Raw genomic sequence first — 27966 nt, 5'->3', positions numbered from 1 at the left:
CCCTTTCCTTATCACTGTCCCCTGTGCCCCCTTCCTTCCTCTGCCTCCCTCCTTCTCTTCCAGAAAATCTGCCTTTAAAAAAAGGGGGGGGGGTGATTGCATTACATAGCTGTTTCTAAGTTTAAAAAAAGCAATCTTGCACAGCAGCATTATAACAAGTTATAAAACAACAAGTTTTTTAAAATTACGCTTAGAATACTTTGGTAGGAAGGGAGGTGGCAATCAAGGCACAGAATAATGAGATTAAGGGTTACAATGAAAATAAAGGTGCAAGCAGGCACCATTTTGCAAAAGAGGCTGCCTCTTTCAGACTCAGTGCAGAAAACACGTCACAAATTTCCGCCTGGGAAATAAAGGGAGGAAAGTCTGTCTTCCTATGACCAGGCCTGGATCTGAGTGAATTTTCTGAAGCAGAATCCAGATCACACTGAAATAATGATGATCAACAGACAATCAAGAGAAATAGGCATATCATCTTCAGCCTGCTCTGCCTTCTGGGCCCAGCTTGATGTCTTTAAATTATAATAGAAGCCACTGGTATCTTTACTCAATGAGAAAACAAACCTTTTTTTTAGTGGAGATCATTAAAATAATAGACTGTGTTCCCTGGCCTTGAAGCTACATTCCTTAAATGAATTCTAGTTGCCATGCCCATTTGGCTGGTTAGGCACAGTAACCAGTTGGACCAAAGCTGGCCCAGATTTTCAGATTTCCTCTTTTTAAAAAAATGCAAGTGTATAAGTCTCTTAGATGCAAAGATGGAATGCAAAATGTGAACATTTTCTACCTAATTTATACAATTGAAACAGCCTGTTCCGCCTTTCCTTTGTTCTAGCCAATAATGGAAGTCACAGCTGTGATTGACAGGTGTCGGAAGCCGCAGGGGATGCTTTGCTTTACTTTGCTTTCTTCTTGCCTGGAGCTGCTGCTTCTGTGTGTGTTAACAACCTAAAGCCCAGTCTGTGCTTTCTGCTTCTTAGGTTTTAACTGGATTGTGGATTCTAAAGGTAAGTCCCTTAAAGTATCTTCAGCCTTTTTGTGCATTTCTAAAATCTACTTTATTCCCTCTCCATAGTAGTAGTACACTAAAAATGGAGTCTCTCTCACACCCCAAATGCAGTGTTTATCAGTCCTTTCCCCAGCTTAGTTTGTAAGGCTGACAGCAGCAGGAGAAAAAAAAAATTGTGATCTTTATATTTTCAAAAACTGGAAAATAATTTTAGGCAGTACATTAACAAATCAAAGGCAGCCAAATTGGGTAGCATTACCTAGTAGATGAAGGCATATAATTAGTCCAGCATTTCAGGTCTCTGGAAAATATTTGGTATAACTAAAAAGCCACATAAAAGAGATTGGTTTGCAATTATTTTCTTTTTAGAGAGCCCAATTTCCCTTTGAGTTGTATACTGAATACTCTTAAAAGGAATACTAGTATTCCTATTATCTAATAATTTTCTGTATCTTCAGCATATGTTTTCCTTAGGTTATACCAGTTAGAAGCACCCTGACCTGGATGGCCTAGGCAAGCCTGATCTCAGCATCTCTCAGAAGGTAGGAAAGGCCAGCCCTGGTTAGTATCTGGATGAGAAACCACCAAGCTATGCCAGGGTGTGTTAGGAATTTTGTTCTAGTCAGATTTTAACTTGTTTATACTCTCTCCTCATCTGCACTTACAGGATTTGTCTCTTCCAATACATACATCCCCTGAGTGTGGAGTGATGTTTCACATTACTGGATATGATAGAACAATTTGTATTAACCCTGCATACTCTTCTAGTGTGGCCACTCTTACCACAATTGTAACATTTTGGATTTTTGCAGGGCTTTATAAAACGGAGCTCTTTCGCCAGGTGTTTGTCTGAAGCTGGGAGGTGGTCCCGGGGATCCCCTCTCCCCTTAGGGTCAGGGCCAATAATAGACTGGCCTGACTGGATAGGTCCCCAGTGACAACATCCCAATTTCCATTGGCTGTCTTTGGTCCACTCCTGTGGGATTTAAATTAAATCATATATTGCCAGAGATTGGGTCGCGTTTGGGAGCGGCGGTCATACAAATCCAATTGTAAGTAAGCAAATAAGTAAGTAAATAAATAAACAAACAAATCTATAGAACGAGGAGGCACAGACTCTAACACAATGGTCACAATTCTCCTTACGTTTCTTTTCCTTTTCAGGTTCCCTGACAGCTTTCAAAACACGTCCAGATGAGGTCTTTCTCCTCTTGTCATTGGGCAAAGTGCCTGCAAAGCCTGTAAAAGTTTAGTTGCAGATTCCATAGCCAGGGCCAAACTTAACGCAGAATCAAAGGTAAAAGCAGATTCAAACAGCAGTCTCATCATTCCACAGACTAACCAATCCCTTAACATTTGTGTCAATGTGGCACCATGATTGCAATTCTGGGTAAGCTTCCTCAGTTCCCCAGCAAACTCCCCTAAAGACTCCCAGGTTTTGTGGATTGTGAATTATATTTAAAATGTTGTGCCATCTCACTAGGAGCAGGGTTAAGGTAGTTCTGCAATAGAGCTACTAACTCTCCAATACTTTTACCCCTGGGTTTTTCAAGTAAATTATATGTGGAAGGTCCCACACTGCTGAACAAAACTGCACATCAGCTTGCCTCAGCTAAAAAAAGGTTTTATTTAGCTCTCTGGCTGGGCCTTCTTGTAGTTGGCCTCTCAATCAGCTTGCTCAGCTACAGATTACCATACCAGAACCCTGCAGGGCCAAACCTCTAAGACCTGGAAAGCAGTAATTTTTCCCTCAGAGGCTTGCCTTTATACATTACAACACAAGCAACTGGCATAGCTTTATTTGAAGAACATGAACATAGAGGCTCTGTTTGTACTGTACTGTTTTTGACAATGGTTAAAAGATTGCTGAAACAGAACAGGAATTGGTTCACAAAACCTAAATATAATACCTGAAGAGATTTTCATATTCAAAATGCAACAGACCTTTCCTTTCTTTAAGAATCAAAGTGTCTGATCAACAACATTCTTACTAATGCCTTTATGATGTTGAGTATAACAAAGACTATAACTGTGATATTTAAAAAAGAAACTCCCCACAGATGTACATTTGAAACTCAATTGTTCACAGATCTGTGCCTGTAGTTATAAAACCTGATGATGGACAGAAATCAATGTGTGATACAGTGCAGGTATAACAGCTACAACCCTCCCCCCTTGACGATGTATTGATATCCTAAACTGTCTCTACTTGACCACTGAAAATGGAACGCACAGACCTGGTTTGTTAATCTGAAATGCAAATACGCTGAACTGACAGGCTATGTTTCTGTGCCTTTATTTCACTTGGGAAGCCCTGGGAGGCATTGTAAGCTTCCCTGTTTTGTATAATTTATGCAAATACTTAAAAAACCCCATTCTGTTCTCAGAAAATCTCCTGATAACATGGAATGTTCTTTGGATTTCTCACTGGTGGGCTAGCCGATATTCCCCTCCTGTTATTAAGAGATTAGCTTTTGCAATACTTGAATACACCTCTTTGAAATTTGATCACTGATCTCATGGAGTTTCCTAAGATGATGGGCCTCAATTCAGAGAAATTTAAGCTGCTCCACATAGGATGATCACACAGGTCAAGTTTGAGCTCTGATTAACTTGTTATGCTGGTGCAGAATTAATAAGGTGAAAACCCCATGTGATTACTAAATATGTGAATTAAGAAAACAGAGGACAAAACACTCTCTTTTTGAAGAACAGATCATTGTGGCTAAAACACATGGCTCTGATTTTCACTAGGGTCACCTGTAATTTGATTATGCCAAGTTTTGGGCAGTGGTCCCATGGTATCAGACAAATGTTACGAGATATTGCTAATATGAGCCAATTTCACTATGGTAGAAGAGCCCAGGACTGTGATCACTATAACAATTAGCTTGCCAACTGCAGCATGGGGGAAATCCTGTTGATTTGGAAGTGGTACCAGGAGAAGACACAGTTTGGGGAAGGGAAAGAGCTCAGTGGAGAACTCTGGAGCTTCCATTTAATTGAAGGAAACCATTCTCTATAGTCTGGAGAACAGCCCTAACTTGTTTTTAGTGTTTTATTATTATATATATATTGTGAACTGCCATGAGCAGGCTGGCCTTAGAGTAGTTGCATAAAAATTCAATAAATAAATAAATAAATAAAATTGTCCTCTCATTTTCTTCATGTGGTGATGATAATGTTAGCCATTCAGTTGAGTCCAACTCTTGGCGTTCCTATGGCATAACTTCCACCACAATTCCCAATCTTGCACAGCTTCTTTTAGTTGTGTAATGTTCTGGCCATGGTCTATTTTGATCGTATCTAACTACCGTGTTAAAAGAGCCTCTTGTGGTGCAGAGTGGTAAGGCAGCAGACATGCAGTCTGAAAGCTCTGCCCATGAGGCTGGGAGTTCAATCCCAGCAGCCGGCTCAAGGTTGACTCAGCCTTCCATCCTTCCGAGGTCGGTAAAATGAGTACCCAGCTTGCTGGGTAAACGGTAATGACTGGGGAAGGCACTGGCAAACCACCCTGTATTGAGTCTGCCATGAAAATGCAGAGGGTGTCACCCCAAGGGTCAGACATGACCTGGTTGCTTACACATGGGATACCTTTACCTTTATCTACTGTGTTCTTTGTTAGCCTGGTTTCCTTTTTCCACCGGCCAATCCTAGCATAGTTGCTTTCTCCATTGAGCTGGATCACATGATATGACCGAAGTAAGTGAGATGGAGTCTCATGATTTTGCTTACCAGTGATAGATCAGGCATTATGCACTGTAGTATTTCCTTGTTCATGACTTTTGTCATCCATGGAACCCACAGAAGCCTTCTCCAACACCAGATTTCAAATGAATCAATTCTAATTGCCTGATTTTTTTCACTTTCACAACCATAACTGGCTATTGGAAATATGATAGATTTAACTAATCTACATTTGGTAGTCAAACTTATGTCCTGGCTTTTCCATGTTTGGTTCAAGCTCATCATTGCTGAGTGACCCTGAGCAATTCAACATGTTATTTCCATACTACAATCACCAGTCTCATCAATTTGTGATCCAAGAAAAATGAATTACTGAACACATTCAATCTTTTGGAGAGAAGCCTGGAGAGAAGGCAACTAAGAGGTGATATGATAGCCATCAAATACTTGAGCGGCTGTCATATAGAAGATGTAGCAGAGTTGTTTTCTGTTGCTCCAGAGGGTCGGACCAGAACCAATGGTTTGAAATTAATTCAAAAGAATTTTTGGCTAAATATCTGGAAGAAGTTCCTGACACCTAAAGCAGTTTGTCAGTGGAACAATCTTCCTCAGGAAATGGTGAGTTCTTCTTCTTTGGAAGCTTGTAAGCAGAGACTAGATAGTCATCTGACACAAATGCTGATTTTATGAACTCAGGCAGATTGTGAGTGGGTGGGCAGGAAGAGATGTGCCAGTGTTTGTCTCTTGTGGCCCTTCCTTGCATACCGAGGAAATTGCTAATTGCTGCTGTGGGGTGGTAGGTGAATTTCCTTCAGGCCAGGCTGGATTCTGGAGTTTTTGGATCTCTTGGGCATGAAATTGCAGTCACTGTCGGTGGGCAAGTAGTTATGAGTTCCTGCATTGTGTGGAGGGTTGGAGTAGATGACCATGGAGTTCTCTTCCAATTCTATGATTCTATTATTCTTCACCATCAGTTGCTATTGTGACATGTCTGTTTTTTGCAGTGGTCATTATTTTTGTCTTTTTAGTATTTAAGAAAAGGCCAAATTTCTTGCTTGCTTTGTTGACCTTTGTGAGAAAGTGTTCTAGGCTTTCCTTAGTTTCTGACAGGTTAGCATCATCAGCATACCAGAAATTATTTATATATGTTTGATTCTTTGAGTTCAGCCTCTCTCATAATGATCTCAGCATACCAGTTAAAGAGGAAGGAGAAAAGAATACAGCCTTGGTGCACTCCCTTCACTATTTTGAACCAGTTGGTGTCACCATATGGGGTACATACAGTGGCTTCTTGGTTTGTGTATAGTGACTGCATCAGTTTGATCAAATCAGTAGAAAGGAATTAAAATCCTGGCTTGTTACATACCTTGCAGCAATGTTTTCATTAAATCCATGGCTTCTATTGGCATTTCCATGCTTTTATTAATTCATTCATTGTGAATTGGTCCAAACAAGACAGTTAACTGCAAAAACAAAACAACTAAAAACTAAAACCTATTGTTGCTATGGATGGAATAATTGTATTCCTATATCTGTAATGCTCTTTTGTCTATATTGTCTATTGTACTTTTGCAGGGCCTGTAAAACGGAGCTCTTTCGCCAGGTGTTTGTCTGAAGCTGGGAGGTGGTCTCGGGGATTAAGATCGGGCTCCCCTCTCCACTTAGGCTCAGGGCCAATAATAGACTGGCCTGACTTGATAGGTCCCCAGTGACAACATCCCAATTTCCATTGGCTGTCTTTGGTCCACTCCTGTGGGATTTAAATTAAATCGTATATTGACAGAGTTTGGGTTGAGTTTGGGAGCGGCGGTCATACAAATCCAATTGTAAGTAAGCAAATAAGTAAGTAAATAAATAAACAAATCTATAGAACGAGGAGGCACAGACTCTGCAAAACTTACTTCTAAAAGCTACAGTCAATATGAGCTATTCCATTATCCCCTGACCAAGGTGTCAACAGGTCGAAATGCATATATTATCAAACTAGAGGCAAAGCCCATTGTATGCGGAAATACAATGGGTGCTAGCCTTTCCCCGCAGGGAGCCCCCAGCAGCCGCACGGAGCAAGGCTGCCGGGGGCTCCCTTGGCCGGTGGCCTGATGTGGCGAGAGGCGCTTCGGTCTCACGCTCTTCGCTCCCTTGTCGGCAGGACGGGAATCGGCCGGGCCAATTGGCAGGCGCTTTGCGCCTGCCAATTGGCCTGGCTGATGGTCTGTCCGGAGGAAGGGGCCAATCGGCACCCTTCCTCATCCCGGACAGAGCCCGCTCTAACTCCTCCCCCTAAGCCCTTACAGCTTTATTCAGTTCAGATTTATTCAAATCCTCCAGCAACTGTCATTCATTTATGTTGCAAATTAAACTTAGCAGAAAAGCCATGGGGGATATGTAAGTGCACACTCTCTCTTTCTCTCATGAAAGAAGGAAGATATTTATTTATTTATTTATTTATTTATTTATTTATTTTTAATATATATACCGCCCTCCCCTGAAGGCTCAGGACGGTTTACAGGGAACAGGGAACAGGTACAGATAACATGAGGTAACACATGTGACAACAGCAATAACAGTACAGCAATAATAACCCCAACATGATAATAGCAATAATAAAATGATAGAACTCCAAAGGAGCCTCAGCTCAACTCTTACTGGGACCCAGTGCGTTAGGCAGATTAGTGGCGGTCATAATAGGAGGGGGAGCCTGAGGGCCAATTGGAAGCGATGGTCCGGGTCAACCTCAACCAAATTCCTGGTGGAGGAGCTTCCTTATGCAGGCCCTGCGGAACTGTTTAGGTTCTATCAGGGCCCTGATCTCTTCTGGGAGCTCGTTCCACCAGGTGAGGGCCAGAATGGAGAAAGCTCTGGCCCTGGTTGAGGTCAAGCTGGCTTCTTTGGGGCCAGGGACCACAAGGAGGTTGGAGGTAGTAGAGTGCAAGGCTCTTTAAGGGGTGTAGGCAGACAGGCGATCCCTCAGGTATACTGGGCCCAGACCATGTATGGCCTTAAAGGTGATAACCAAAACCTTAAGCCTGATATTGAGAAAAGTCCTCTGAATACAAGACATTCTTTAACCCATTAAATATATTCAGGCACAATATTTAATTCCCAAATACCTTGAATTCTTCTGTGAGTACATCTTGGTAGAGTTGTCAGTGGTTAGGGTTGCTAGCTCCAGATTGGAAAATACCTGGAGATTTGGGGTAGAACATCAGGAGGGGGGATTTAGGGAGGGGAGGGATTTCAATGCCATAGGGTCCACCTTCCACAGTTGCCATTTTCTCCAGTTTGGAGGTCTCTGTTGTCTGGAGATTAGTTGTAATATCAAGGGATCTCCAGCCACTACCTAGAGATTAGCAACTTTGTCAGTGGCATGGCAGAAAATGGACTGGAGGCAAGCCATTTTGTGGCATGATATCACCTAGAATGAACTGCTTGTAGTGACATGTGTAGTAGCTGATAGGTCCTGGAATAATTTGTCTCCTAGGATCTTCTTTTGACAGGCAAAGCCTCTGCCTTGCCTCTGTGCAAATCAAGGGAGTCTGGAAGCTAGAGATACTGAGCTGGAATGCTGCACAACAGTTACCTTACACAGCATTCTGCTATAGTTGTCGTAACACAGGCAGACGTTTGTGCTGCTACACACACTTGTGCCTGATTTTGGTCAAGGGTATAATTACGTGTGTTTAAATCAATTCATTTTAATGGGACGTGCAGACTCAAAACATTAGTTCAGACTAGCACCAGGGATTGACAGGGCCAGATTGCTGCTGAGACCTACAGCCTGGGAGACACCCCACTGCTGACATTTGGCTCATCTGATGGTGGGAAAACCTGGCAGTACTAGAAGAAGCAGAGCACAAGAGAGCCATGCTGTGGCACTGCTGCTAACCATCCCTCCCACTGTAATATGGGTGATTGCACCATAGACTTTTGTGACATTGAAAGGGTCACTGAAGTGACTTCCCATTTTAAAATGAGAGAGTCATATTCACAAGTTTACTCAATGATTTATTATAATTCCAAGGTACGAAACTCTGGAGTAGTGTTACTCCAGACCCTATATATATTGGACCTAGGCAGGCTGCTTTGAAGGACTCTGGTAGGCCTAATTCTCTCTTCTTTGTTTCATACTGTTTGTTTTGAATTAAATTATTCTCATTTCATTGCCTAAGAAGACCCCTCCCATATTCTTGTGTGACAGCTTCTCACAGCCAGAGGGCTCGGGAGGCTTTGGAGCATATCGTTTTTTCATGATATTTTTAGCTGTGCTTATGACAACAGTGCTAAAGGAGTGTAAGAGAGCTATACTGTGTTTCCACAGAGTATCCCTCCTTTGCAGAAATGAGATTGCTTCCAAAGCAATCACAGCATCACAGGGAATTCTGGGGTGATATTCCACTTCTTGGTTTGGGGGCACCAGATGAAGTGGTCTAGCACCTCCTCTGTAGTCCTTTCAGCCCTGGAAAAATTGACAAAGCTAAAAGAAATGTAAACATGTCACACTCCGATCTCTTTGGTGGAAACATGATAAGGAAGGGTTAAGGGAACTGCAAAATGTAAAATTGAGCCATGTGACATGAGAAGGATAAGAAAGGAAAAGGAGTCATGATCTGTTTGATATCCAAGGGCCACGAATATATATAAGCATCCCCAAAGTTGTCTCTTGGGCCCATTCCGGACAAAGGAAATATAGTGAAATCCTTTTATTTTGCAAATGCCATATTTTTGGTGCTTTGCATAATGTCATCCTCATCCAGCAACACAGCAGCAAACCGGCACCTACATCCTCCATTTTAAAGCACTAATGCGGGAATCGCATAAACTGGATTCCCCCAACTATTTAGTGCAAACAGGCAGAGCAAAAAATAAAACAAAAAAACACCTTTTCCCCATGTTTGCATACAAAGCATACTTCTTCCCCCCCCCCCCAAAAAAAAAAATTGGGAACCAGATCATTTTTAAAAAGCTTCAAGGCTTGTTATTCCAAGAGCGGTGGCCATAAAGACAGCCTTACACATCTATGAATAGACACAAACAGAGAACTTCTCTTCAAACAGAGAACTTCTATTTAAAATAACAATTGGCTCACATTGTGGTCTGTTTAAAAGATGGAGAAAGGCAATTGGCTGCCTGTCTTGATTGACAGGTGGAAGAGAGGAGCGTGGATAGCACGTTCCCTTCTTCCGCCATTTCAAGCAGGCATGCAGAGTGGCAAGACGCGCAAGACGATGGCAGAGGAACCAGGAGGTGAAGAATTCCCAGAGATGTGATTTTTTTAGCATTATGCCATTGTGCTTGCATAACGCTAATTTTTTAATGTGTGGAATTGCTCTTGGTCTCACTTTTCTGCCTCCTTCCTCCATTTTATCTTCAAACAATTCTGTGAGGTAGGCTGAGCTAATGACTAGACCAGTGGTTCTCAACCTTACCTTTCTGGTGACCACAACTTTGGCGGTGGAGGTAGCATTGTGCATGCACATGCGCACAACAATCGAGGCGTTGTGGAGGCAGCCATTGCCTCTGCCCACCTACACTGTGCACTGCCCTTTGCCTCTGCCCACCTCTGCCTGCCGCCACTGCAGCAGCGAACAACCTGGCGACTCCGGGGAAGGGGCCAAGTTGACCCCAAATGGGGTCATGACCCACAGGTTGAGAACCACTGGACTAGACTATGGTCACCTCCAACAAGTTTCATGGTACAATTGACATTCGAACCTGGGTCTCCTAGATTCTAATCTACTCTCTGCACAACATTGGTTCATCCTTACTACCATTTTTGCTGCATCAAGGGTCGCCAACCTTCCAGATAGGGCCTGGAGATACACTGGAATTATAATTTATCTCTAGGCTACAGAGATTCATCTCCCTGAAGAAAATGACTGTTCTGGAGAATGGAGTGTATGGCATTATACCCCACTAAATCCCTAGGAATTTCTGAATCCTAAATTAGCAATCTTAATTGCTTCATGGTAAATATAACACAGTACCATTAATTCTTCCCTTCTTTATGCCTCTAAAGAAATATGCAGAAAGTATTCGTAGCGTGAATAGGGGCATGTCTGCACGTTTGTTATTGTTAGAGCGTGTGTGTGTGTGTGTGTGTGTGCGTGCACGCAAGTGCATATATAGTTCTCTTTCTTCATTCTTACTTACAAAATGCACACAGAGGTCTGTATTTTAAATCCTATTTACAGAGCAATCTGGTACAGGAGGAAGAACATTAATGAGCCATCATCTGTGGGCAGTGAAGTATGTTTCACATTCTCCAGCCAGTTTTTCTCCCCCATTTTCTATTAGTGCAGTAAATGACACTAATTGTACTGTCACCTTCTTCTAGCAAGTGGAGGGCTCCAGGTTAAAATACATAGTATGACGAATGTCTATAATTGGGTTATTTTAAAAGTTTTTGCCATGTTACATTATTGCTATCGAGGCCCTCAAGTTCTTAATTGTGTCTCTGGTCCTTTACTGTACTCATTTTGTATTGCAAAGCAAGGCTTAACAATATACTGTTCCAAAATACATTCAGAACAATAGCTTGTTCCATATGGTTCTTTAAACCTACTTTTACTTCCATTGTCAAATTAGAGTGGCATTGTTCATTATATTTCAGATGTTAGCACAGTTGGATCACATCCAAGGATGTGTATTTAAACTGCCAAAGAGTGAAAGACTGACATCGGGCATGAGTCATTACTTTGCTATTGATGGGAAGAGAATAATTCAGTGGAAAATCAGCTTTAATCAGTGTCACGTAATGTCACGTAATTTCTCAAGGATTTATATGACACATCATCAATTTAGCGATCCTAGGTACTTAGCATTCGGGAGTTTATGTTGCTGTCTCTTCTCTTCCCATATCAACCAGTTTGATAATGAGGGTGAAAAATCAGGCATAATTGAACTTGGGCAAGTTTAAAGACCAAACTACATATTGTACAAAGGTGTGTGTGATAAAACCCCACTCCTTTGTGTCTCACTTCTTTCCTGAAAGCAGTGCTGGATGTGGTGAGTTTTTAACATGGGACTTGCAATTCCCACTGCCAGAACAGCTTACTCTTCCTTCCAAATTCAAAACACTTGTTGACCTTTTGAAACATAGAGCCCCATCTGTGAAAAACAACTAGAGCAGGATACTGCAGTGGAAAAGCTCCATTAAGAATAAGTCTCCTCAGGCACTTCCTTGGTTCAAAGCAGCTGGGTTTTCTTACACCACAATGTAACATATTTTGCTACTAATATATGGATGGAAGTTCACTGGTTAACAGCTGCAATCAAAGGCAATGTCACTTTAATATTCTACATTATGAACCTATCAAATATTGTTTGTTACATTCGCAGATTAGTAGAATTGCAAGGGGAGCAAAGGAACAGATGCCTTGCCCAATGTCCAGTATATGAAGATGTGACTTTTTTGTTTTTCAGACCTGCTTTTAAACCCCTGAGTCCTTTTAAACTGCTACTTTCTGTTCCCCATGAAACTCACATAAACATCTGAACAGTGGGGAGTCATTTAAAAGGACTGCAGAAGTCAGCCTGAAAAATGCCTGAATGCTGAGGAGTCCTTTTAAAATTTAAAGGAATTGAACAAAATAGCCTGAAACAGCTGAGTAGCAGGGAGATGTTCCTTGCCGATCAGCTGTTTTTCAGAATTCCTACAAAGCCTGTTTAGAGGGACTATGGTCCCTTTCAATGGGGTTTGTGGGGTCTTGGTTTGGTTCATGAACAAGCCTCCAGATTAGGTAGTGGTTCAACTCATGCTTCAGCTGTGACCCATGAATTGAACCAAACCAAATAAGTTCATGCCCACCACTACTTTTTACTGTTAAGAGTAGGAATGGGCATGAGCTGGGAAAATGAAATTCATGTTGGTTCATGGCTGAAACACAATTCAAACCATGAACCAAATTGAACCAGGTGGTTCATTCCAAAATTGGACTGGTTCATGGTCCTGCAAACCTTCGATAACAGCTGAGTGGTGAGGAATACTGTTTTGGATAAGAAAGCCTGAAGAACACCTCTTTTATAGCTTTTACAGGAAACAGCAAGCAGGGATTCAAAGGGAAACATAATTCCTTTAAACCTCTCCTCTGTGTTTTATCCATGAATTGCCATGAACTACTTTAAAAACTTGTGGAAGATCATGATAGACTCATCATGAACTTCGGTTCATGAACTTCGGTTCATGAACCAAAAATAGGATAAGATTCATGATCATACCTTGTTAAGATATACTGTTAGTATCCACGTGAAGAAGCAAATAGAAAGTTAACAACAATGCAAGTTTGTTTACTCTTTAGAGATTTAAATATGATATTATATAAGATGACCAGATTGTCCCACTTTTGGAGGGACATCTGGGGGTACCTGGCCAATTGTACTTATGATGAAATTAAATATATATTACAATACTATTTTTGCATTCTATGCATTCTCTGAAACTTTTTGTTGCTCCATATAGACCAAATTTTTAATCAAGAACCCCCCCCCCCCCCCCGGTCAATGGTGTCCCAATTTACCAATGTTAAAATCTGGTCACCTTAATATTATAGTCCTTACCTCTTTTTTATTTTTTGTGGGCCCCACCATGGTTTCACATTATACCAATCAACTCATGTAGAAGTATGCTCTTTGGAGTACTCCATAAGAACTTCAGTGTAAGTACATGAACAGGGAAAAAATGATATCATTTTGGTTTTGTCTGAAATCCAAATCACCTGAATAACCCTTCATTTGTATGGATTTGGCTGACTTCAAAATGTACTTTCCCCCCTGTGTACATGCTTCTTGTGTATTCCCCCCTGTGTACATGCTTCCTGTATATTCCAATTGGCCAGGTACCCCCAGAGCCTGAGATGGGAGAGCAGGAGGCATTTAAAGAGTGTGTAAATCAGCTGATCATGAGAGATCAGGTGTTCGGCAGGCTCTCTCCCTTCTATTCCTTTAAACTGACTGAATCACAATTCAGACACTGCTGATTCAATTGGTTTAAAGTGCAGGGATCAATGATTTGGCTTGGATAGATCTGAAAAATACCCAAATCAGCACTGATCCTTTACAGCTTATCCAAACCAAATTACCTATCCCTATTTCAGTGTTGACTTTGCTTGGATTATAGCAAAAGCATTCTCATGTTAACACTTTTGTAGCATTTGGACACCTTGCCAAGCTGCTGCTGCTGTTGTTGTTGTTATTGTTTTTAGTTCTGGACTTTGATGTACTATCTGATATATCATCTGTCTCCAGAAACCATGCATGAAATGTCTTTAAAGGAACTAACTCAGAAGAATTCTGACAATTAGAATGCTATTTTGAAACTATGGTGGAAGCAATTAGCTTTTGTGACAGAAAAGAAGAGGGGAAATGAAAAGACTTTAATGAATCTATAGAGTTAATCAATAAAGGAAATTTCCTACTGACCTGACTACTAAAAGTGATTTCAGCAAATAGTCTGGTGATGTAGAACACAGCAGAAAGTAAGCCAATGTCACCCCCAGCTAAGGAAGCCCAACACACAATGCAATTATCCTGTTGGCAGAAGATGAATGGATAATACAATGTTAGGGAAGGAATGATCTTAATACTTAGCATTTGAATGGCTTTCTAAATGCCCAAAGTGCTCCATGTGCATTAGAGCTGCATCGTGTTCTTTCAGGGTTTGTCACAGGCTATACTCAATGTGTCCATGATATATGAGTAGTGTTACTATTCAAAGAGTATTTATGAAGGCTTTCTGGAAGATGCCTCACTGATCTTGTGCTAAGAAATTATAAAGTAGAACCTGAGCACCATGCCTGTGAACAGTACTCAGCAAGTGAGAATCTACTGGTGTTTTATTGTCCTCCTGTTCAGAATGTTTTCCCTGGATAACCCAATCTCATCAGTTCTCGGAAGCTAATTTTGCTCAACCCTGGATATTATTTGGATGGGGAACTTCCAAGGAACACCAAAGTCATGACATTGAGGCAGCCAATGGCAAACCACCTCTGAACATTTTTGCCTTGAAAACCCTACAAGGTTGCCATGTCAGCTGTGCATGTGCTTACAGATGGCAGTAGATGTTCACCTGTATAGAAATCATGATGACTGGGATATCCTTCCACTAATGGTAAATTGGTTCAAGGGGTTGTACTAATGACTTTGAACATAATGTTTTCTTCCAGTTCCCCCTCTTTTTGGTTTCAGATTAGGCAGGTTTTCAATGCTGGGGCTGAGTTCCTGAATGTAATTACTATTCCAATATTTCCTTTGTAGGTAACTATTGCTAAAGAAAGATGATCCAGTTTTTGATAATCTTTTGTTCCTCTTCTACTGGGATGTAGAAAAATATAGACAAGGTTTTACAGATCTGTCCCACCAAAGAAATGCTGACTTTGGCTAGATTTATATGGCTACTACACTGTTACACTTACATCTAGCTACCAGATTCTGTTTTTAAAAGGCCAGGGTCATAGTCTGGAGTCCGAACTTTATGTATCCCTGATCTCAGAGATATTATCTTTATCATTGGCTGTGGAAGAAGAAGAAAATTACTTTGGGTAAATGCAACCACGTGTGATTATTGTGTAGGCCAACTTATTCCGAGAATGGACTAGCAGGAAAACTTGAACTTTGTCTATCATATTAATAAAACAGTGGGCTATGTCCCTCTTACTAGCATTCTGGCCATTGTCAAGGATAGTTTTTCCCCCCTACCAAGCTATAACAACTTCAAAAATTCAGTGTTTAAACACGTAAGTCTTTATTTTTATATAATGACCTTTGGGGGGCATAGAGGATAAAGGCAGTCCAAATATGCTGGTCCAAGACCATTTAGGGTTTTGAAGGTTAATACCAAAACCTTGAACTTGATCTGGTCTTCAATCTGGAGTCAATGCAGCTGGGAGAGCACTGGTCTCATGTGCACCCTCAATGTGTCTAGCTACCACATTTTGGAGCAGTTTCAAAGGAAGACCTGCATACAGCGAGTTGTAGAAGTTGCAGAAGTCTAGAGGTGATCATTGCGTGGATCAGCCTGGATAGGTCCTATGCAGAGAGGTAGGGTATAAGCAGTCATACCTAGTGCAGATGGAAAAATGCCAGGTGAGCAATGTTCCTGACCAGGGCTTCTTTTGAGACAGCACTAGTGTTAGTTGGGCCTTGTCAAGAGTTGGGAGGTGTGCCAAATGCCTCTCTGTGTACTGACCTAACCAGACCTCTCTCTTGACTGGATTCAACTTCAATTGTCTCCCCTTGAGCCAATCCACCACAGTCTCCAAGCAATCTAGTGGTGTTGATGGATGACGGGAGCTCAAACTTCTGGATCAGCTGGCCGAGGAGTAGCTGGGTGTCATCTGCATATTGGTGACAATTCAGCTCAAACTTCTGGATAAGCTGGACAAGGGGGCGCATGTTTATTCAAAGCATCATAAAAAATGTATGGTATGGGTAATACCCAGTTCTGGAAAGGAAATCAATACCAATCTCTCTGGAAGCAGAAGTCAAGGGAAGAGCTCAATTTCTTTGATGCCGTACGTTTTTTAAATAATGGAATTCCATTGTCAAAATATGTTCTTCTATCTACATCTTCATTGATTAGCCATTTGCCATATTCAGGGTGCATTGGAATGCATTAGTTTAATGTAATGGAAAGAAAGAAGAACAAAACACTTTATTTAGGCATTATCAATCTTCTGCTGTTCTGAATATATCACTGATATTGTTCTGAGATTTGTTTTAATGCTGTCATGACCACTATTAAGTCAAAAAGGTTGTGCAGAGTTAAGCATGTTTGGTAAATCAGACACACTGTAAATCCAGCATTATAACCGAAGCTTCCTTTCATAATATGAAAAGTTGAATAAGTCTCAGTGTGGGTCTTCTGAAATGTTGATTATTATTAATGCAGAAGAAACAAAACAGCTAGAGAAGAATACAACAACAGTCTCTCAAATATTTGCATTTTTGAGATTTTACAAAAGCAAACTCAATGCTATTTTGAATCAAGTCACATTGATTGTTGCTTAACCTTTCATACTTAACCTTGTACATTTTAGTGTTTCTTTTCAACTGACATAATCTAGACTTTTCCAGGGGATTTGGTATTTTGTTTTTAATTTCTTACTTTTCATGAAGGAATGCAGTGGTTGGACTCGCATAAAGATCAGGCTTGTGAAAAACTAGATAAACTTGGGAAAACGCTACCTTTCTGAACTCCTGCTGTTTTGTGACTTTTAAGGGTGGTAAAGTGTGAAACCCCTCAATACTTCAAAACTGGCTGACTGATGACTAGAACCCATTGGGAGACATAGGTGAAGGAGCAGTTGACACTCTGATGGAAATAGCCTGGCAGAGAAAACAGAAGCTTGGAATTGGGTTCCCAATTTCTAAAGTCACAGCCAGTCTTTGTCCTATCCAGTTCTTTAAAAGAACTTCCCATAGTTTCCTCCCAAGTATCTTCTTTATAATGAGGGTGGTGTGTGTGTGTGTGTGTATGTGTATATGTATGTAGGTAGGTACATACATATATACATAAAATATTCCTGAACCCAAAGATGTTTCCAGATTCCTATCTAATATCTATTGCCAGGACTTCCTTTACCAGCGAGGACTTGCCTTACCAGTTTGAGATAGTTTCCCTCTTGTACCATGGGGTAGGAATATGTTTTTGATAAGACTGCTGTATTTTTCTCTATACTGGGCAATCCTTGAAGATTTTGAAGGAGCTTCAGCTGGTGTATACCAGAATGCCACTTACTAGCTTCTAGATAGCAGTCCGTACCTTTAAAGCCTAAGATGAGCGGACACAGGATACATTTTGTTGTACCCCATGCACTTAGGAATGGTTTTATAAGATGGCCTGTGTCAAATTGACAGCTGTGAGATATTCTTTTTTGTTGCTGCTGTTGCTAGCATTCTATGGAACATCCTTTTGTACTTCTGTAAATTAGTTAACACAGTATTTATTCCTGAAGCCTTCTTAGAGACCTGAAAATTACCATTTTTCCTGACTTCTCTGTTGATTCTTATTACTGCTGTACCCATTACTTAATGTGTCTATAATGACTGTAATGAATATTCTTCTGTTTACAATTTTTGGTTGAAAATCATTGGGTTTGGTATGGCAGAAATATTCCCATTAATTTCTATATTGTGTTATTTGCTTTCTTTAAAAATATGCACATGGTATATAAGGAACAGTAAAGATCAGGGTTGTGCACTTACCTACAAATCCGGACCACCTCAGAGGAAGATGCCTCAAGCCAACTCGGCTTCAGGGGAAGCCGCCTCAGGCTGCCTTGGCTTCAGGAAAAGCTGCCCCAGAGATCTCCAAAACCTTGGAGAACTCCAAGGCAGTACTTCAGAGCCCATTAAAGGGGCACAAAGCTGGCTGAGGCAAGGAGAGCCGGGGGGGGGGGGGGTGGCAGCGGCAGCGGCAGCAGCAGTTCTTGCCTGGCCCTTGGAGTCCGGGGTGGGCACAGACAGGGCTTGTGCAGGCACATCACAAGGCCCAAGACCCCCAGGCAGATCTTTGTGGCACGCTGGCCGCATGCTAGAGCGGAGCCCAGCCACCAGGTGAGTCATGCGGGGGAAGAGAGAGTGGAGGGGGCAGGCAGGCATGTTGTCATCCTCCTTGGGGGGGAGGGAGGGAGAGAGGGATATCCCTCCGCCTTTTCTTTAATGGCTACATCCAAAGGACCTTGGAGCACCTGAAGTGCTCCAAGGTAGCCAAAGGCACCACAAAACGTGCCCTGGAAGGCTGGCTTTGAATCTGTTTGAACATGGGATTTGGTGCTTCGGACTGCCTTGGGGTGATCTGTCGTTGAAGCAGCCTTGTTTCAGAGGGGGTTTTTTGGCCGAAGCGGCCTGAAGCACACATCCCCAGTAAGGATATCCTCCTACAGGACAGAAAATTACTCCACATAAGGATGTATCTTCAGCCAATTCAGAATTGTTACTCTTTCTTCTACTGCCAAATGTTATTTCTACACTCAGAGAGACAAAAGTCAGGCCCGTCCCTTTAGCCAGGATCATCACTGTTTCCTATGGAAAAGTCGCCTTCTTTGGTATATCATTTTAAAGAGTCCAGTAACACCTTTAAGACCAACAAAGTTTAATTTTGGTTATAAGCTTTTGTGTGCATGCACCCTTATCTGATGAAGTGCAGGTGCACATGAAAGCTTGTACCCAGAATTAAACTTGAGTGGTCTTAAAGGTGCTACAGGACTCAAACTTTGTTCTTTTGCTTCAGATCAACATGCCTACCCACCTGAATTCAATTTCCCAGTCAGAAAATTGCTTTGGAACCACTAGCTAACTTATTTATCATGTGTATATGTATGTATATATATAATATATTTATGTATATGTATGTGTATATGCATGCATGTATATAACAAGAACACAACTATTTGAGAAGAAGGGAGAAAAATAGATGGAAAGGACTTGCCAGAAATGTAGGTAGAAGCAGACTGATAAGCAAACACCTTGTTATGGATTTGAAGAGATCGGGAACTTAGTTTTCCCTGAAATGTGAGATACTGAAGTACAAAAGGTTTTAAAAGCAGCTGCCTTGAAAGAGGTTTCAGTAGTTGCCTGCCTGGGTCATTTAAGCAAACCAGAAATGAGGGTACTTCCCTAGCCTGAATGTTAACAAGAAAGAAGCAGAGTGCTTAGCTAAGCAGATTTATGGGTGCCATGGCAATTTCCTTGCCTCCGACAAGCCATTGTGGGCTTTCAGCAAAGCTATGACACTCTCAAATTTGAAATTGTGGACAGGAAAGATTAGCTGTTGATGATGCAGCTAATGTCTTTCCACCTCGACTTAAAAAAAAAAAAAGGCATGGTGGGATGACGTCTAGGCATGTGTGCTTGCTTAGTAGGCTGCCAGACTTGATGAATTTATCTTGCTTAGGAAATGTGCTGGGGAGGGCAGGGGAAGAATGAGGAGGGGGAGAAGCACTGCAGGGATATGAGGAGATGAAAAGGGACTTTTTAAAAACATGGTCTGTAGACAGCCACAAACCGCAAATTGCAGATAGCTCATGTTGGCTCAGGCAGGCGACAGTCCGCGGACATGCTGTGCTCTGGGCACACAACACCTTCTGTGCAACATTTGCAACAAATGAAAAGGAACCTCAGTAGGTGCCAATTCTGAGCAACAAGGATTTAACCTTTCCCTTACTGGCATTTTTCCTGAAACCCCCCCCCCCTTCCCAGGTTCTGTTTTTATGTTTCACGTTTCTTCTCAGATAAGGGTAGCAATGACATATGTTGTACAAACCATCCAGAGTGCAGCATGTCCTCTGTGTACCTTCCACTTAGGTAAGGTTATGCTGTGGTTGTAGCAGGGAAGTAGTGTACCATGTTCTGTCAACTGTGAAGGGTTCACAGGCACATCTGAAACTTATATTGTGTGTGCAGGAAGTGAATCCATGCATGGTTGCCTCACTTGGGTGCTATATTTCTGTTTTTAAAAGTTTTTTAAAAAATCAGAAGTGCTGCAAACGGGAGTAGTTTCATGACCAACCAAAGGCCCACTCATTCCCTAAGAAGTGGGGAAATTTTCTTCATGACTGACACTCCAGCTGACCACTCAAAACTGCTTCCTTTATAAGATATAAATAATAAATGTCCAAAATATATTTTCAAAATATGGCAGGTACATTTCTCTAATGCACTGACCTCTATGAACATCTGTAAGTAACCATATACTTCTCACTGAAAATCTTTTGTATAAAGAAAAAAGATGGCTAGTGAAAACAAAAGATAGGTAAATCATGTGATGCCCTGCCAATATTGGTCTTAGAAGACATCATTATTGGTTCTCCTTGACAAATTAGAGGGGAAGAAGAGTCTGATCTTTCAGACTGAGTTCCTTGGAGACCTAACATTCAGACTACATTGCCGTGTTTTGGACAAAGATAAAGAAAGGGCTTTTCCAATACTGTGTCCTTGCTCCTAAACTACTGAACAACTCACTTGATTTTGAGCTTTGAACCTGCTTTATTGATTCTACCTTTGTCTTTTCTCCTTGGTTCAAGCAACCTGAGGATAATAAATGCTTTCTCCCCTTGTGTCTTCCATTTCACCAACAGAACCAAAGCAATATTACTTTGGATATTAATAACTTATTTGGGAAAAAAATAGATGCAGCAAATAAAAGAAGCTTTTCGTGTTTGAAAATGTATCTCATCCTTCATGAATGGAAAGGAAAAACAAGAACAGGTTGAATATGCATGGGGGTGATTAAATGTAATGGAGAGCGCAAGCTGGGTAAAATGGGGAAGTAGGTCTGAAATAAGGTCAGTGCTCTATAGAAAGATAATTAAAGATAGCTCTTTGTTAACATTCTCTTCATATTTGGTGTGATGGCATGGAAGATGTAGGTAATATTTTCTTGACTGCTTACTGAAGAATTTATTAGCGATATTTAGGTACTTGACATCATATTCCACCACACTGAGGTAACAGTCCTCTTAAAAGAATATGTGAAGCTAGATAAATAAAGAATTTTATCTGTCTTCATTTCTGTCTACCTGCTAAAATGCTAGAAATTGGGTAGTTAACATTATTACAGATGATAAAATTAGGTTAAAGTAATATCTGATAACATCTCAGATTTACTTTGATTTCCAGAAGCAGATCAAAAGAAAAGTTCTCGCCAATGTTTCTTCATAATTGCAAATGGGCATCTCCAAGGATAATTGCCCAGCCATAGGGTAGCCATAGAGAATTCATTTTTTCTTGAATTTTACAGCCTGAAGGTGATGCAAACAAGCTGTTTTTTGCACCTCACTTCTTACTACCCAAAGGAGTCTCAAACTGGCTTAAAATCACCTTCCCTTCCTCTCCCCACCTCAGACACCCTGTGAGGTAGGTGAGGCTGAGAGAGTTTTCTGAGAACTGTGACTGGCTTAAAGTCACCCAGCTGGCTGCATATAGAGGAGCAGTAGGGAATCAACCCTAGTTCTTCAGATTAGAGGCTGATACTCTTAACCACTACAGTAGAAGAGTTTCATATGGTTTCGTAACACAGTATATATGATGCTCATTTTGTGATTTGGGCATTCCAAAATGGTGATGGAACTTAGATTGACTGAGGTGTTAACATGAAGGAAATTGTACTCTATGAAATTAGAGTTTGGGAAGATAGGCCACATTTAATTTTTTTTCCCATTTAATGTTCTATAGTCTGTATTACCAGACAAATGGAGGATCTTTATACGCCCTGGCTGCTGTGGACTAATGGTATTCTCGAGGCAAAATGAAAAAGGTAAATGAATAATATGCTGTGTACAGCAAGGCACTCAAACCATTTGCAGATATGCCTGTATGCTGATTGATGACAGACCACATTAGGAGTATTCTGTCCTGTGGTTATACTAAGCTAGATTAGATGCTTGTTGAAACATAGAAGATATATAATGTCTTCAAATTGGATTCACTCGCTGATGTCCTTCAACTTGGATAGCAGGCTCCCTGAAAGCACCTTTAATACTGCAATAGATTTCTCTTTAGCATTATGTGCCCTTTGACAGAATTTCATGTAACTTTAAAAGTGATGGCTGTTTTGCTGCTTCAAGTTTGTTAGTGTGACTATGTAGCCAGTTCGGGTTTGAATGGCTAGCTTCTAAGGAAAAGTTTCTACACTAACAACAAAGAAGTCACGTATCTTTTCCACTGGAAAAAGCAGCCAGTCCATGTGATCACTGTGCGCGTGCTTGTAACGTCCCCAGGAGCTATTCATGCAGCAACATTTAGCACCTTATCACTCACCCCGCTTTCGCTAGTTTGCAGATGACCAAGCTGTGATCTGTGCTAATGACAAATAGTTCAGACCGGTTCACTAGAAACCAAATGCCACAGTTTCCAAGCCATCCATAGGCACACTGGTCCTTGTGGACATCACACAATGGTTACACATCTGATGTTACATCCCTTACAAAGTGATGCAAGGAAGTTGGGATCAGGCATCTTTGCTTGCAGGCAACCACAGCACAGAAACATAGGATGGAAAGCATCAAATGTTGTACAATGCAGTTTCTCGTACCAGAATAATGTAATCAATCCATTAGAGATCAATGCAGTCAGGTCAGTACAGATTAATCCAATTAATATCCATACAAAGATGTCACATAGTAGTCAATGCAGCTCTAGTAGTCCAGCTTTTTTCTCTTCCTTTCCTTGCACCCTGTTCAGCCAGATCTTGCAAAGCAGTAGTTAGTATTGTAGTAAGAAAAATAAGCTCCCTCAATTTCTCTCCCTCTTTTCCACATGTTTTAGTCATTTCTGTCTCTTTTTTCCTAATTTTTCCATGTACTTTCCTTTTATTTTCACTTTTGGGTCTCAAGACCTTTTCATCCCTAATCCTACTTGGTGACAAAATGTATTTAAGAGTAGTATAGCAGCAAACCTTTGTCACTATTATGAACTGAAGGCACTGGGTTTGCTGGGCATCATCCATTGCTCTGGTTCCAATCCAAGTCCCCTCCCTGTGTTTGGAATCTTTGGACTGTCATTCTGTGCTTGACATCTGCTGGAATTGCCAAAATGGCACTGTGTTCTGGCTGGGCACTCTGGATTGCACTGGTATTGCTGGGTACTCTGTATATTGCACTGGTTCTGCTGGATTTGCAAAACTGAACCCCTTCAGTTTAACTTTAGTCCTTTGGAAACAATGGAGGATGGGGATATGACTTCTTTGGGGGAAGAAGTAGTATGTTTCTTAGTTTCTGGTGAAACTTACAAGCTTTATTTTGTGATGCTTTGACTAGTGTAAAAGTTAGTACAAAGGAAGACTCCAAGCACTCAAAAATGTTTGACCTAGTCAGCTCTTGGACTCCACAAGGGAGAACAGAAGCCCTCCCAAGTGCTTGTTCAGAACATGAGTGGTTTGATGGAATTTTTCATTCTTTTTTTTCTGCCATCAAGTCACAACTGACTTACGGCAACCGTCTAGGGTTTTCAAGGCAAGAGATGTTTAATGGTGAGTTTGCCTCTATATTATCTGCCTCTATATCAGCCCTGCTTAGCTTCTGAGATCTGATGAGAACTGGCTATCTTGAGGCTACCCAGGTCAGGGCTCGGCTGAATGTCCTGTAACTGGTCTAAGGTCACCCAGCAAGCTTCTATGGCACCAGTGGGAATTCTAACCTGGACTTCCCAGATCCTGGTTCAACACTTTAAGCACTACGCTCTGCAAGCTTTCATGATGGAATAGCATGTTGGAATTTGAATTATTTTTCCTGGCACCAAACTTTGTTCTGCTGCTTCAGACCAATATGGCTACCCACCTAATTCTATTTTCTGGCCAGTATTATTATTTGTTTTATTTCATGGTTATTACTGAAAATAATTCTGCCATGTAGAAATGGGGCCCTGACCTGTATAGCCCCAGCCTAGCCTGCTTTCTTCAGATTTCAGAAGCTAAGCAGGGCTGACATGGAGGCAGGCAATCATAAACCACCTCCAAATCTCTATGGGATCACTTGATGGCCACAAAAATAATAAGAGTAGGGGGCATGGCAAATTCCTTCCCCAGGAGCCATGTAGGCTAGGTACACCACTACTGGTATCTTCCTTTATGGCAAAAGGCCATAAAAAACCTGTTTCTAACCTGGAAATATGGAGTTTTCTTAGCTAGCCCAGGTGTCTAGCTGCTTTTTCACTACCAGGCCAGTAGCTCCAGGCATATTTGGATGGTGAAGTGCAATTACTGTAGGATTGTTAATACCCTGTCAAAAAAAAATCCAGCCCCTTTAATAGTGTATGGAAATAGGAGCCTGAAGCTTTTCATGGCTTGGAGGTAAACATCATCTCCTTGTGGATGGCATCCTCTTAAGCCTCTATTAAAGGGATAGGACATTTTTTTTCTTCAGGCTGTTGGCAATTCTAGCAACTGGATATAGCCTGCATCCCAAAGCTGAAAACATACCAACAACAGAAAAGGAAATAAAATGAGTATCTAAATGTAGTCTTCTTTGTTTAAGACTTCCTTCTCGGAGGTAAAGGGAGTTGGCCAAATATTCTGAAAGTTTGCAGATATTTTTTTAAATGCAGACTTGGTTCTCATTTCTCTCCCTTTCTCTCATCTTGTTGGCATTTTGCCACCATGTGCTCTGCCCACCTGTCCTCTTCAGATTGCTTGTGTGTGCCTCTCTCCACTAAAAGAGTCTCTCAAGCCACTCCCTTCATTTAGATAATCCCTCTGGTGAACTGCCATTGTACAGTGTTCTCCCCCCCCCCGCGCACCTACTAAGAAGGTCTTGAATCCCCATGTGAATACCAGGTACTGCACGTTGGAAAGGTCAGCCAAGTGTCAGCTTTCCTAACTTTTAGGAAGGCTGGGGTGGGTGGAGTACTGCCTGTTCTGGCCAGCAGGAATGGGACCAGATGTATTTTGCCAGGCCAGCAGACTAAAAGAAATACTTTGACATCTGGAAAATGTTTCATAATGTATCTATATTACAATTATCACTAGTCTTCCTCTTTTTCATATGGCTAATGATAAGTTCTGCTTCCCACACCTTCAATATGTCTCTTGCAGCCTAATCCAAATGATTTCTACTGAGTAGTACTGCTGATTTCAGACCAGTGGATAGATTTCAACAGAGCAGATGTATCACTTTTCCTTCACTTCTGGACATACGACTAAGCTTGGCTATAGTATCATTACACAGGGCATTTATGCTTCATACTCATTTTAATTTTACAATCAGAGGTTACTCTCTAAAAGTGGATTTCTAACCTAGAATTGCACTCATGATGGCATTGTACCCAAATTCTAAACAACTTATGAAAGAACATGCAACTACATGTAGATGGCTCTGTGTGTCACCCCCATGCCTGTGTAGTTCACATGTATACTTGACAGGGGTGCGGTGGAACAAGGTTGCACAGGAGTATATAACTCAACCGATGATAAGTACAGAATCTCCAGGTAAAGAGTGAACTTCTTGAAAGTGACACCTACACTCACCCCCTAAAGAGGAACTAGGGAGTTCTGGCACTTGCAGCAGCTTTATTTTTAGGGAATGGTTATATTCCAGCAGGAGGGAAGGCAGCATGGCATAGCCTGATCGCATCTGAAGCTAAGCAGGGTCAGTACTTCGATGGGATACCATCAAAGAAGAGTCTACAAAGGAAGGCAATGACAAACCATCATTGTTTTTCATTTGCCTTGAAAACCCTTCTTGGGGTTGCAATAAGTCAGTGGCAACTTGGTGGTACTTAGATATAAATGTATATTCCAAGTTTTAAAAGCTCATAACCTGACCTGGCCTAGGATGTGCCTTAGCTAAGACAATGTCTTTGCATGAGCAAAATGTTTATTTTCTGTCTTAAAAATTAATAATAAACCATGACAAAACTCAGTTGCCTAAAAGAATCCTGCATATCTTCCTTGACCAACAACAATTCAAGTATTTCATTTCTTCTGTCTTGAGCATGACAGGTAACTTCACTCCCCATTTGTTGGCTTCCTAGAGGCATCTGGTTGACTGCTCTATAGAACAGGTTGATGGACACTTTGTCTGACCCTGCAGGATTCTTCATAGCTATGTTGTCTTGCTGCAATGCTAACAATTCTGTAAGGTAGGTTAATGTATGATGAGCTGTGTTTTGCAAGGGTGGCTTGCCTATGGCTATTTCATGAGGTTTTGAGCAATTCAAACAGATGACTTTCTAATGACCCCATTAGCCACTTTTGTGAAGCAGCATAACCTGCTTCAGCTTCCTGTAGCAGGAAAAAAACTGAACTTGGGCTTCATAAACAAGAGGTATTGAACTTTTCAGAAGCAGCTGGTTGAGCTTCATTTGGGACATATCCTGATTGTTTTAGGTTTGCCACTCATTCTGAGGAGCCCTCTGTAAAAGAAGACATTGGCACTTCATTTCTTGTTGTATAGGTAGGACTGTCAGGATGTGAGACTACAGCTATGGAGAGCTTTGGCACTTCAAAATTTGCCACTCAATCACTGACATGTAGAAAACCAGCCGCAACATGTGCACATGGTTAAATACAATTGTGTGCGATGATTACACATAGGTGGTGTTCCATTTTCTCCATAAAGGTGACTTCAGCTTAAGAATTGTGTCACGTCTTGAGACTGCCTTACATATGTTTTTTTGCTAAAACGCAGCATACTTTTATTGCAGTGTCCATCAAAGTATCACCTAACAATGAATAGTTTTTACAGCATTTAAACATCAACAGTCTTTGAGGTTTATGAGAAGGAAATACCCAAGCAATCGATAAGTGTTCTTATTATTGAAATACTACTTTAAAATAGGCTTCCAGGCTGAAATCCTATATGCCAATCTGGTAAGAATATACAGGAGCCAGAAGCAAAATGGGAAACCCATACAAACAGAAAACAAATCAGTCCCTTCATTTATGTTGTTTCTGTCTGATACATACAGATTTATGAGTCCATTCTGAAAATGTAAAAAAAAAATCAATGGCATCACAGTGATTTATAAAGGTGTAGTCCTTTCATTTCATGAATATTTCAATTGAGCAATCTGGATGTCAGTTTCACGTCTGAGCTCATTCCTCAATCATGTGTGATTAATTCCTAAAATGATCAGACTAGCAGAAATCCTGGAAACATGAAAATTATGAGTGCTGCATGCACGAACCTCAGTCCCTGCTGCTTGAAGATATGCAGGGCAAAGTGTATGTGGTGGAGATAATTTCCACTCAGATACACTGGTGTGGTCATGGGGATAGTGGTTGTGAAAATATCAAATGCAGTTTACTGATTGCCCACAGAAAATTTAAATGGCACTGTGTTGCTTTCTGAACCTTAGCATGCATGCTCATGTATACAAGCTGGAGGATAGGTCCTGCTTGGGTGTGAGGGCAATCTGGCTGCAACATCTGTCACCTCATTAACTGATAGATCCTGGTTGTGCCACAGGTCTTTAGTGCTGCTCCTTGGTGGTCTGCTTCATGCCTATACAACATGGCCACTGCTAGGTAATCGTCCTTACTCAGTTTCAACTCTCCCACCCACTTTCCCTCAATCCTTCCCTTTGCTTTCAATTGTTAAGGTTGTGTATCAGCATTGTTTTTCTTAGACATCTATAATGGCTTTTGGAGCAGTTTAGGTATTGGAACAGATCCTATGGTGAGGGGAGACTGTACCTGCATGCCAGACTCCCCATTTGAGGAGTCCTTTAAGGCAGGGGTAGTCAACCTGTGGTCTTCCAGATATCTATGGACTACAATTCCCATGAGCCCCCTGTCAGCAAATTGTAGTCCATGAACATCTGGAGGACCATAAGTTGAC

At 41.3% G+C, this 27966-nt stretch overlaps 1 long non-coding RNA gene across 1 annotated transcript in view; it reads right to left on the bottom strand.

Moving 5' to 3' along the window:
- Positions 1-14151: 14151 nt before the first annotated feature.
- LOC143841827 (uncharacterized) overlaps positions 14152-27966 on the bottom strand; it is a 28280-nt gene continuing 14465 nt past the window's right edge. The window contains exon 3 of the long non-coding RNA XR_013232874.1: positions 14152-14221. This is a non-coding gene — a long non-coding RNA (uncharacterized LOC143841827). The remainder of the gene's footprint in view (positions 14222-27966) is intronic.

The sequence above is a fragment of the Paroedura picta genome, chromosome 7 (genome assembly GCF_049243985.1).
Source record: "Paroedura picta isolate Pp20150507F chromosome 7, Ppicta_v3.0, whole genome shotgun sequence".
In the NCBI taxonomy this organism is placed as follows: Eukaryota; Metazoa; Chordata; class Lepidosauria; order Squamata; family Gekkonidae; genus Paroedura; species Paroedura picta.
This window is presented reverse-complemented; position numbering and strand designations above follow the sequence as displayed.